This window comes from Eleutherodactylus coqui, chromosome 2 (assembly GCF_035609145.1).
Source record: "Eleutherodactylus coqui strain aEleCoq1 chromosome 2, aEleCoq1.hap1, whole genome shotgun sequence".
In the NCBI taxonomy this organism is placed as follows: Eukaryota; Metazoa; Chordata; class Amphibia; order Anura; family Eleutherodactylidae; genus Eleutherodactylus; species Eleutherodactylus coqui.
Window position 1 is genome coordinate 214207939 of NC_089838.1, and position 12892 is coordinate 214220830.

Sequence of the window (12892 nt, forward strand, 5' to 3'; positions counted from 1 at the left end):
GTAGTACGGAAGAGCAGGGGGAGCAGGCAGTCAGCTGGGTGACAGAAAGAAGGAGGGATAGAGGGAAGAGAACCAGGGAGGCTAGTCCTGAACTGGCACAACCCAACAAATTTGCAAGATTGGCAGATGAGGGGGATGCCATTACAGAGCCAGCACCGATGCAGCACGACACGCCCTCTGAACGCCAGGGGGATGACTGCTCCTGTGAGACGGGGACGGGGAGCGCAGGGCAGGCTAGACAGGTTCTAGTGGTGGGGGACTCAATTATTAGGGGGACAGAGAGGGCAATCTGCCATAAAGACCGGGATCGTCGAACGGTGTGTTGTCTTCCTGGCGCTCGAGTTCGACACATCGCGGATCGGATTGACAGATTACTGGGAGGGGCTGGTGAGGATCCAGCAGTCATGGTGCACGTTGGCACCAATGAACAAGTTAGAGGTCAATGGAGGGCCCTCAAAAATGATTTCAGGGACTTAGGGTCCAAGCTCAGGGCGAGGACCTCCAGGGTAGTTTTCTCGGAAATACTACCTGTACCTAAAGCCACACTAGAAAGGCAGCAGGACCTTAGGGAGGTAAACAAGTGGCTCCGGAGTTGGTGTAAGAAGGAGGGATTTGGGTTCCTGGAGAACTGGGCTGACTTTGCGGTCGGCTACAGGCTCTACCGTAGGGACGGGCTGCATCTAAATGGGGAGGGTGCAGCTGTGCTGGGGGAAAAGATGGCTAGAAGGCTGGAGGAGTGTTTAAACTAGGGACTGGGGGGGAGGGCAAAATGAGAAATAGTGGGGTAGCCAGTGTAATTAGCGATCTGGGTCCAAGCAAAGGGAATGGGGGACGAGCAGGGGGTGGGGTTAGTACAGTTAGAACTGATAGATCAGCCATAAGTACGAATAGCAACAAAACAAATTTAAAAAACAAAAAAAATGATATAAATTGTATGATCACGAATGCACGAAGTCTGATCGGTAAAGTGGGTGAGCTTGAAGCAAGAATGACTGATGAAAGTTATGATATAGTCGGAATTACTGAAACATGGCTTGATGATAAGTGCGATTGGGCGGTGAATTTGCAGGGGTACAATCTCTTCAGAAGAGACCGAAGGAACCAGAAAGGGGGAGGGGTATGTCTGTACGTCAAATCGAACTTGAAGCCGAGGCTACGGGAGGATATAGGGGTAGGAGACGAACAGGTGGAATCTCTGTGGGTAGAAATACAGGGAGGAAAAAATAACAAAATCCTGATAGGGGTCTTCTATCGACCACCAAAAGCAACAGAAGAAACTGAAGACTTACTACTAAGGCAGATAGATGAGGTGTCAAAACGAAACGAAGTAATTATCATGGGGGACTTTAATTACCCAGATATAACATGGGAGAACGAAACCTGCAAATCTCACAGGGGTGATAAGTTCTTGAGAGTAATTAAAGACAATTACCTGAACCAACTTGTGCAGGAACCAACAAGAGGGAGAGCCATTCTGGACCTAGTACTAACTAACAAACCGGAACGTATAAGGGGGGTGCAGGTTGAGGGGCACTTGGGGAACAGCGACCACAATATAATCAACTTCCAGCTGTCAATCAATAGGAAGCCTTATCAGGGAGAGACAAAGAAACTAAACTTTAGTAAAGCAAAATTTGATGAGCTTAGAACTACTATCGGTAACATTAATTGGGACAACATCCTCAAAAATATCAGTACGGAGGAAAAATGGGAAAAGTTCAAAAGGATCCTAATCACCTCATGTGAGCAGTTCATTCCCTTTAAAAATAAAAGAAACTCAGCTAAAAGGAAACCAATGTGGCTCGACAAGACGGTACGAGGGGCAATAAACGAAAAGAAGAAAGCGTTCAAACTACTAAAGCAAGAAGGCAGCGAAGAAGCGCTAAAATCATACAGGGAAAAAAACAAAATATGCAAAGATACGATCAAAACTGCCAAGGAGGAAGCAGAAAGACGGATCGCAAAAGAGAGCAGAAACAACCCGAAGCTATTTTTCAACTACATAAACAGCAAAAGGATTTGCAGGGAGAGCGCTGGCCCTTTAAAAAACAACGCAGGAGAAATCATTGATGATGACGAAGGGAAAGCAAATCTACTAAACAGCTTCTTCTCAAGTGTGTTCACCAAAGAAAAGGAAATGCCACACGAGATGCAGGGGAATAAAACGAACCCCTCACAAAATATCTCATACCTAACGCAGGAGGAGGTGCGGAAGCGTCTAAAGAAAACTAAAATTGATAAATCACCGGGCCCAGATGGATTACACCCAAGGATACTAAAGGAACTAAGTGACGAGATAGCTAGGCCGCTATACCTAATATTTCTAGACACTATCAAGACCGGAGTAGTACCATTGGACTGGCGCATTGCCAACGTGGTTCCAATTTACAAAAAAGGGAGCAAAAGTGAGCCTGGTAACTACAGGCCAGTAAGTCTCACTTCAGTAACGGGAAAAATTTTCGAGGGGATTCTGAGAGACGCCATCGATGAGTACCTCAAGAAGATTAAGGGAATAACTCCTCACCAGCATGGATTCATGAAGGGTCGCTCATGTCAGACAAATCTGATCAGTTTCTACGATGAAGTAAGCTCTAAGCTGGACCAGGGAGAATCTATTGATCTTGTATATCTGGACTTCTCTAAAGCCTTTGACACCGTGCCACATAATAGGCTAATATACAAAATGAGGCAGCTCGGACTGGGCGAAAACGTGTGTAAGTGGGTAAAAAATTGGCTCAACGATAGAAAGCAGAGGGTGGTAATAAATGGTTCGTACTCTGATTGGACCACAGTCGCTAGCGGGGTGCCACAGGGTTCAGTATTAGGCCCCACTCTGTTCAACATATTTATTAATGACCTGATAGAGGGGCTGCACAGCAAAATATTAATATTTGCAGATGACACAAAATTATACAATATAATGCAACGGAAGACAATGTGCGGCTACAAACGGACCTGGATAAGATGGGGGCTTGGGCAGAAAAATGGCAAATGAAGTTCAATGTTGAAAAATGTAAGACTATGCACATGGGCAGGAGGAACGGATGTCACAAATATTCACTTAATGGGCTACCGCTGGGGAAAAGTGATATGGAAAAGGATCTAGGGGTATTAGTGGATAATAGTGGAGTAACCAATGCCAGTCAGCTGCTGCAAAGGCAAATAAAGTCTTGGGGTGCATTAAAAGAGGTATAGGGGCGAAGGACGAGAACATTATCCTTCCACTATATAAGGCACTTGTCAGGCCTCACATGGAATACTGCGTACAATTCTGGACACTGGTGCTCAGGAAAGATGTCACAGTGCTTGAAGGGGTTCAAAGAAGGGCAACTAAACTAATACATGGAATGACGGGACTGGAATACCCAGAGAGGCTATCCAAATTGGGACTATTTACTCTAGAAAAAAGAAGGTTAAGAGGCGACCAAATAACCATGTATAAGTACATGAGGGGACAACACATGGATCTCTCCCGTGATCTGTTTACACCCAGGACCACAAAGGTAACAAGAGGACATCCGCTACGATTAGAGGAAAGTAGGTTTCATCACCAACACAGAAAGGGGTTCTTTACTGTAAGAGCAGTTAGACTGTGGAACTCTCTACCGGAGGAAGTGGTGATGGCAAAATCGATAGAGGAGTTTAAAAGGGGACTTGATGTCTTTCTGGAGAAGAAGTATATTACAAGATATAAATATTAGGTTAAGTGTCAATCCTGGTATATAGGCAGGTAGGAACTATTAGGGGTTGATCCAGGGAACAGTCTGATTGCCATTAGGGAGTCGGGAAGGAATTTTTCCCCCAAAAGGGCTAATTGGCTTCTGGCCTTGGGGTTTTTTGCCTTCCTCTGGATCAACACGGTAGGATAGACAGACTGGACTAGATGGACAATGTCTTCATTCGGCCTTACATACTATGTTACTATGTTACTATGTTAGGATCCCCTGCTGTCGACCGCACATATTTCGCCACACACAAGTGAGCATGGGGCAGAAAATGTGCAGTAAAATAGCTGATATGTGAGCAAAAAAGCCTTGTTTGTAGTGCAAAAATGTTGTGCTAAAGGCATAATCACAGGCGCATAACGGGACAAATCGGAACCACTGATTTCAATGGTTCATTTTCACTATCAGGATTCTTGTCCGTTAATAGCACAAGTGAGAAATGTTAGCACTTGCCCTATCTGTGCCGCACGTAGCTAGCACTAGGGCACGGCCTATCTTCCCATGGTTTTGTCTCAGACTCCTACACTGTGGCGCAGAGTTTGAATGATTGGAGGAAAAAAGAAAAACTGTTCATGCGCAGCCGTGCTCTGTACTAGCAAGCGTACTTCTGCATACGGCCATCTGAAACAGCCCTAAGGCAGGCACTTACGCTCGTAAGAAGCCGGCTTAAGTCTGTCTTCACGTGAGCGCAAGTGCATTTGCGCACATCTTAGTGCTGCGTTTTAGCAACATGGACTATGCTTTTTTTTGTGTGCGCATCAGCGTGTTTTACTGTACTTCCCCCCCCGCTGGACATGTTCATCCGTGCGCAGCAAACAAGTGCAACGATTAAAATGGCTAATTAGTTTCAGTTGTGTTTTTTACGCAGTGCTTCTCGCATCTCTTTGTGTATTGCGTGTTCTAATTTTTTTTTTGCAAGATCGAGATGTGCGCAAAATACGGAAATATGAACGAACCCATTGAAATCAATGGGTTCTATGCGTATCGCACACGAATGTTTTAGTGCGCCTGTGTGAAGCTGGCCTAAAGGCTTAAATAAATAACGTATGTGCAAATGCACTCGCCACCATGGAGCGAATTTGCACATGAACAAGTTTTAAGTCTGTTTTTTCTACAGTTCAAACCGCACAAAAGAAAGAATCAGAAATATAGGGCAAGGCCTATCTTTTATTGCACGTATAAAAAATATGCATAGAAATTGCGTGCAAGAAATCAATGGCTTCGCTTCATCCCGTTATGCGGCTGTGAGGATCACGGACAAATACACGCCCATGTGTTTAAGCCTTAAGGTGCACGCGGCGGAGCCGATCACTGTGTATGCATCTTTATTAGAGATGAGCGAGTATACTCGCTAAGGCACATTACTCGAGTGAGTAGTGCCTTAGCCGAGTATCTCCCCGCTCGTCTCTAAAGATTCGGGGGGCTGGCGCCGGTGACAGGTTAGTTGCGGCGGGGGGGGAGAGAGATCTCCCCTCTGTTCCTCCCTGCTCTCCCCCGCCGCCCCCCGCTGGCCCCCGAATCTTTAGAGACGAGCGGAGAGATACTCGGTTAAGGCACTACTCACTCGAGTAATGTGCCTTAGCGAGTATACTCGCTCATCTCTAATCTTTATGTATAACATAGTTCACATAATTAGAAGTCTAGTTTCTGAGGAACCTCTTTTTGAGAAGCAAATCGGGCATCATGTGAAGTAGAGACAATATGCATGTATTATACATGGTCTGAGGTTTGTATTTCAGTGCCGGTTAGAATGCACCTTTATACGTTGGTTAACCATTTTGGCGGAGGTGATAAAAACCACAGAATTTTTTTTCTGCTTTAGTGTCACCCCAATCTTGTTTTTCCATAGCGAAGTCATACTTTTTAAAAGATGCTTTTGCTGAAGTACATATTTTATTGATCAACAAGATCCGACACGTGTAATCATAGCCTAAGGGCGGCTACAGACGACCAAAAGCACAAATACGCTCACGATAGCTCTGTGAAGGTTGCACTATTATGCGCATATCCGCAATTTAAACTACTTTCTGCGCTGCCAGGAACCGTTCACATCAGTGCGGGACACAGCCATACCGTGATTTAAAAGCCTGCACAGCCTAATCAGTTCCCGCTGTTATCGATTTCCCTGCAAAGTGGCGCAGTTCATTGTACAATTACACAGGGATCGGGTACGCATTGCTCATAGCATGGAAGCAGAGCAAGCCAGGGATGGTTTGGCCCGCCCGCCTCCATTCACAGTAAGCAGGCGGTCAATCATAAGTGAACAACTGCCTTTTTATACGGGCTGCTGCTGACACATTGTTCAGTTTTCTGCATGCAGAAACTGAACAGTGAGCGTTAAGCAAACAAATTCTTGCAGTTGTTCCTTTGGAGCACGCATGTACACTGAGCGATAACACAGGTCTACAAAAAGATTTCTTTTGAGACCCTTTTTAGATCCAATAACCGATTTTGTATATTCAATGTATGGATTATAGAAATTTCCTCCATTTTCCGGTATCACATCAAGTTTGTAAAAAATTGTGCATAAAAGAAATCTTTACAACCACTATTAGTGTTCACGTATATGATCAGTCAATAGAACCGTTGCCGCTTGGCTGAAAAGCAACTATTACCACTTGTTCTCTTGTGCACTCTAGTAGGATCATCACGTTTCAGCAACCAACTGTACTCGGCCATCATGGATGTATTTCATCGCCCTGGTACCACCTTTCAAGGTCCTTGATGTCCTGCTGAAACTTCTCACCTTGTTCTTCACTCACTGCTCCAATGTTTTCTGGAAAGTGGTCTAAATGTGAGTGAAGGAAATATACTTTCAAACTCATATTACAGCCTAAGGCTTCATATTTTCCTAGCATATTACTTACATGTACATAATTTGGATCTTTATTATTTCCCAAGAACTTATGAACAACTTCTTTGAAGCTTCCAAGCTTCCCTTACTGGAGGAATCATACATGCTTCAAAATGTTCATCTTTATCTAGTTCCCTGATCTGCGGCCCTACAAAGATACCTTCTTTGATTTTTTCCTCTGAAAGTGTAGGAAACGTGTTGGTTAGATACTTAAAACAACTACCATTTTTATCCAATGCCTTAGTAAATTGCTTCATCAACCCCAATTGAATATGTAAGGGAGGTAACAGAATTTTGTCAGGATCTACCAAGCTGGCATCAGTGTCTCCCTTCTAGGCCATTCTCATGTTCTCCAATGAATCTTTCTATCTCGGCTGTCCCATTTACAAATGTAACATGGGTACTTGGTGTAACCCTGTTGTTGCCCTAACAAACATGCACAAAACCTTTAAATCACCGCAGATCATCCATTTATGTTCCCTGTAATTTACTTTTTTGAGCAGCAGCTCAAGATTGTCATATGTCTCCTTCAGATGGACAGAATGAGCGACTGGGACTGATGCTAGGATGTTACCGTTATGTAGCAGCACACCTTTTAAACTTATCTTGCTTGAATCAATGAAGAGCCTCCATTCATCTGTTTTATACTCTGCTCCTAACTTAGTGAGGTTTGGAATGTCAGTACAATATACTATAGAGACTTCCTGATTAAAATACTGTTCTCTCGATGTCTGTAAAAACTTACATACGTTCCTGGAGCTAGCAGGTTCTTTTCTTTCAGCCTTGAAGCTAGAAGTTCCGAAGCGGTCTTTGGGAGATCTAAATCTCTGACCAAATCATTAAGTTCATTTTGTGTGAGAGGTTGGAGTGTGACTTCAGTGCCTAGCCAATCAGAATCTTCAGGTGATTAGACTGGCGTAGAACTTGTTTCAGAATGCAGTACCTCAAGGTTCGTAGGAGGTTTAGGTACAGGATAGAGATGAGCGAACGTACTCGTCCGAGCTTGATACTCGTTCGAGTATTAGTGTGTTCGAGATGCTCGTTACTAGAGGCGAGCACCACGCGATGTTCGAGTTACTTTCACTTTCATCTCTGAGACGTTAGCGCGCTTTTCTGGCCAATAGAAAGACAGGGAAGGCATTACAACTTCCTCCTGTGATGTTCCAGCCCTATACCACCCCCCTGCAGTGAGTGGCTGGCGAGATCAGGTGTCATCCGAGTATATAAATCGGCCCCTCCCGCGGCTTGCCACAGATGCATTCTGACATAGCTCAGGGAAACTGCTGCTGATGCTGGAGCTGCTATAGGGAGAGTGTTAGGAGTGATTTTAGGCTTCAAGAACCCCAACGGTCCTTCTTAGGGCCACATCTGACCGTGTGCAGTACTGTTGAGGCTGCTTTTTGCAGTGTTGCACTTTTTTTTTTTTTTGTATATCGGCCGTGCAGAGCATTGCGTCCTCAGTCTGCAGTAATTTTACATAGTATAGGGCCAGTAGTGCTGAGGCAGGGACAGTGAAAAAGGTGAAAGACATATACTGTCTATATAGGCAGTGGGCTTTTCCAAAAAAATTTGGGACAAAAAAATCTATTTGGGCTGCCTGTGACCGTCCTGAGTGTACTGCGTCTCTGCTGGGGGTAGTAGTCCTAATTAATACGCAGCCAGCTAAGTGTTACAGCAGGCTTGCGCAAAATTCTTTCCTGGCTCTGCTGTGCGTTCCGTAAGCGAAGTCAGCCTCCAACTACAGGCCAATAAGCGGCACATTTAATTACAGCGTTCTGTTTCTGCACTACTGGTAATACACCATGCTGAGGGGTAAGCCTAGAGGACGTGGACGCAGGCGAGGACGCGGAGGCCCAAGTCAGGGTGTGGGCACAGGCTGAGCTCCTGATCCAGGTGTATCGCAGCCGACTGCTGCGGGATTAGGAGAGAGGCACGTTTCTGGCGTCCCCACATTCATCTCACAATTAATGGGTCCACACAGTAGACCTTTATTAGAAAATGAGCAGTGTGAGCAGGTCCTGTCGTGGATGGCAGAAAGTGCATCCAGCAATCTATCGACCACCCAGAGTTCTGCGCCGTCCACTGCTGCAACTCTGAATCCTCTGGCTGCTGCTCCTCTTTCCTCCCAGCCTCCTCACTCCATTACAATGACACATTCTGAGCAGCAGGCAGACTCCCAGGAACTGTTCTCGGGCCCCTGCGCAGAATGGGCAGCAATGGTTCCTCTCCCACCGGAGGAGTTTGTCGTGACCGATGCCCAACCTTTGGAAAGTTCCCGGGGTCCGGGGGATGAGGCTGGGGACTTCCGGCAACTGTCTCAAGAGCTTTCAGTGGGTGAGGAGGACGATGATGATGAGACACAGTTGTCTAGCACTCAGGTAGTAGTAATTGGAGTAAGTCCGAGGGAGGAGGGCACAGAGGATTCGGAGGAAGAGCAGCAGGACGATGAGGTGACTGACCCCACCTGGTTTGCTAAGCCTACTGAGGACAGCTCTTCAGAGGGGGAGGCAAGTGCAGCAGCAGGGCAGGTTGGAAGAGGCAGTGCGGTGGCCAGGGGTAGAGGCAGGGCCAGACCGAATAATCCACCAACTGTTTCCCAAAGCGCCCCCTCGCGCCATGCCACCCTGCAGAGGCCGAGGTGCTCAAAGGTCTGGCAGTTTTTCACTGAGAGTGCAGACGACTGACGAACAGTGCTGTGCAACCTTTGTTGCGCCAAGATCAGCCGGGGAGCCACCACCACCAGCCTTACCACCACCAGCATGCGCAGACATATGATGGCCAAGCACCCCACAAGGTGGGACGAAGGCCGTTCACTGCCTCCGGTTTGCACCACTGCCTCTCCCCCTGTGCCCCAACCTCCCACTGAGATCCAGCCCCCCTCTCAGGACACAGGCACTGCCGTCTCCCGGCCTGCACCCACACCCTCACCTCCGCTGTCCTCGGCCCCATCCACCAATGTCTCTCAGCGCACCGTCCAGCCGTCGCTAGCGCAAGTGTTTGAGCGCAAGCACAAGTACGCCGCCACGCACCCGCACGCTGAAGCGTTAAACGTGCACATTGCTAAATTGATCAGCCTGGAGATGCTGCCGTATAGGCTTGTGGAAACAGAGGCTTTCAAAAGCATGATGGCGGCGGCGGCCCCGCGCTACTCGGTTCCCAGTCGTCACTACTTTTCCCGATGTGCTGTCCCAGCCCTGCACGACCACGTCTCCCGCAACATTGTACGCGCCCTCACCAACGCGGTTACTGCCAAGGTCCACTTAACAACGGACACGTGGACAAGCACAGGCGGGCAGGGCCACTATATCTCACTGACGGCACATTGGGTGAATTTAGTGGAGGCTGGGACCGAGTCAGAGCCTGGGACCGTTCACGTCCTACCCACCCCCAGAATTGCGGGCTCAGTGGTGGTATCTGCGGCGGTGTATGCTTCCTCCACTAAACCACCCTCCTCCTCCTACGCAACCTCTGTCGCGCAATCAAGATGTGTCAGCAGCAGCACGTCGCCAGTAGTCGGTGTCGCGCGGCATGGCAGCACAGCGGTGGGCAAGCGTCAGGCCGTGCTGAAACTACTCAGCTTAGGAGAGAAGAGGCACACGGCCCACGAACTGCTGCAGGGTCTGACAGAGCAGACCGACCGCTGGCTTGCACCGCTGAGCCTCCAACCGGGCATGGTCGTGTGTGACAACGGCCGTAACCTGGTGGCGGCTCTGCAGCTCGGCAGCCTCACGCACGTGCCATGTCTGGCCCACGTCTTTAATTTGGTGGTTCAGCGCTTTCTGAAAAGCTACCCACGCTTGTCAGACTTGCTCGGAAAGGTGCGCCGACTCTGCTCACATTTCCGCAAGTCCCACACGGACGCTGCCACCCTGTGCACCCTGCAACATCGGTTTAATCTGCCAGTGCACCGACTGCTGTGCGACGTGCCCACACGGTGGAACTCTACGCTCCACATGTTGGCCAGGCTCTATGAGCAGCGTAGAGCTATAGTGGAATACCAACTCCAACATGGGCGGCGCAGTGGGAGTCAGCCTCCTCAATTCTTTACAGAAGAGTGGGCCTGGTTAGCAGACATCTGCCAGGTCCTTGGAAACTTTGAGGAGTCTACCCAGATGGTGAGCGGCGATGCTGCAATCATTAGCGTCACCATTCCTCTGCTATGCCTCTTGAAAAGTTCCCTGCAAAGCATAAAGGCAGACGCTTTGCGCTCGGAAACAGGCGGGGGAAGACAGTATGTCGCTGGATAGTCAGAGCACCCTCCTGTCTATATCTCAGCGCGTTGAGGAGGAGGAGGTGGAGGAGCATGAGGAGGAGGGGGAAGAGACAGCTTGGCCCACTGCTGAGGGTACCCATGCTGCTTGCCTGTCATCCTTTCAGCGTGTATGGCCTGAGGAGGAGGATGATCCTGAAAGTGATCTTCCTAGTGAGGACAGCCATGTGTTGCGTACAGGTACCCTGGCACACATGGCTGACTTCATGTTAGGATGCCTTTCTCGTGACCCTCGCGTTACACACATTCTGGCCACTACGGATTACTGGGTGTACACACTGCTCAACCCACGGTATAAGGAGAACCTTTCCACTCTCATAACCGAAGAGGAAAGGGGTTCGAGAGTGATGCTATACCACAGGACCCTGGCGGACAAGCTGATGGTAAAATTCCCATCCGACAGCGCTAGTGGCAGAAGGCGCAGTTCCGAGGGCCAGGTAGCAGGGGAGGCGCAGAGATCAGGCAGCATGTACAGCACAGGCAGGGGAACACTCTCCAAGGCCTTTGCCAGCTATATGGCTCCCCAGAAAGACTGTGTCACCGCTCCCCAGTCAAGGCTGAGTCGGCGGGAGCACTGTAAAAGGATGGTGAGGGAGTACGTAGCCGATCGCACGACCGTCCTCGGTGACGCCTCTGTCCCCTACAACTACTGGGCGGCGAAGCTGAACACGTGACCTGAACTCGCGCTCTATGCCCTGGAGGTGCTTGCTTGTCCTGCGGCTAGCGTCTTGTCAGAGAGGTTGTTTAGTGCGGCTAGGGGAATCATCACGGATAAGCGTACCCGTCTGTCAACCGACAGTGCCGACAGGCTTACACTCATAGAGATGAACAAAGCCTGGATTTCCCCAGACTTTTCTTCTCCACCAGCGGACAGCAGCGATACCTAAACAATACGTAGGCTGCACCCGCTGATGGAAGCATCGTTCTCTATCACCATAAAAAACGGGGACCTTTTAGCTTCATCAATCTGTGTATTATATTCATCCTCCTCCTCCTGCTCCTCCTCCTGAAACCTCACGTAATCACGCCGAACGGGCAATTTTTCTTAGGCCCACAAGGCTCAGTCATATAATTTTTGTAAACAAATTGGGCAATTTTTCAGAGGTATATTAGTACTGTTGGTACACCAATTTTTTGGGGCCCTCGCCTACAGTGTAATCCAATTAATTTTTTGCCCACCTGCATTAAAGCTGACGTTACATCAGCTGTGCTGGGCACTGCAATGGGATATATTTATGTACCGCCGGTGGCTTCCTGGCACCCACCCATGCTGTCGGTCCACACGGAGTTGTAACTGCATGTGTCCACTTCTAAAGAACCCCAGTCTGACTGGGGCATGCAGTGTGGGCCGAAGCCCACCTGCATTTAACATGACATTACCTCAGCTGCGATGGGCAATGCAATGGGATATATTTATGTACCGCCGGTGGGTTCCAGGGAGCCACCCATGCTGTCGGTCCACAGGGAGTTGTAACTGCATGTGTCCACTTATAAAGAACCCCAGTCTGACTGGGGCATGCAGTGTGGGCCGAAGCCCACCTGCATTAAACATGACCTTACCTCAGCTGTGCTGGGCACTGCAATGGGATATATTTATGTACCGCCAGTGGGTTCAAGGGAGCCACCCATGCTGTCGGTCCACAGGGACTTCACAATAGGGAGTTGTACCTGCCTGTGTCTATGAATTAAAAACCCCGGTCAGGTTGGGGCATGCAGTGTGGGCCGAAGCCCACCTGCATTTAATCTGACGTTAGCTCTGCTGTCCAGGGCACTGCAATGGGATATATTTATGTACCGCCAGTGGGTTCCAGGGAGCCACCCATGCTGTGGGTGCACACGGAATTCCCATTGCGGAGTTGTACCTGCCTGTGACTATTTATAAAAAAACACTGTCTGACTGGGGCATGCAGACACCTTGACAGAATGAATAGTGTGTGGCACATAGGTTCCCCATTGCTATGCCCACGTGTGCAGCTCCTGATGGCGGTGGCACAGGATTATATTTCTCATTGCTTCTGTACAGCATTGTGGGCTATCGCCCCG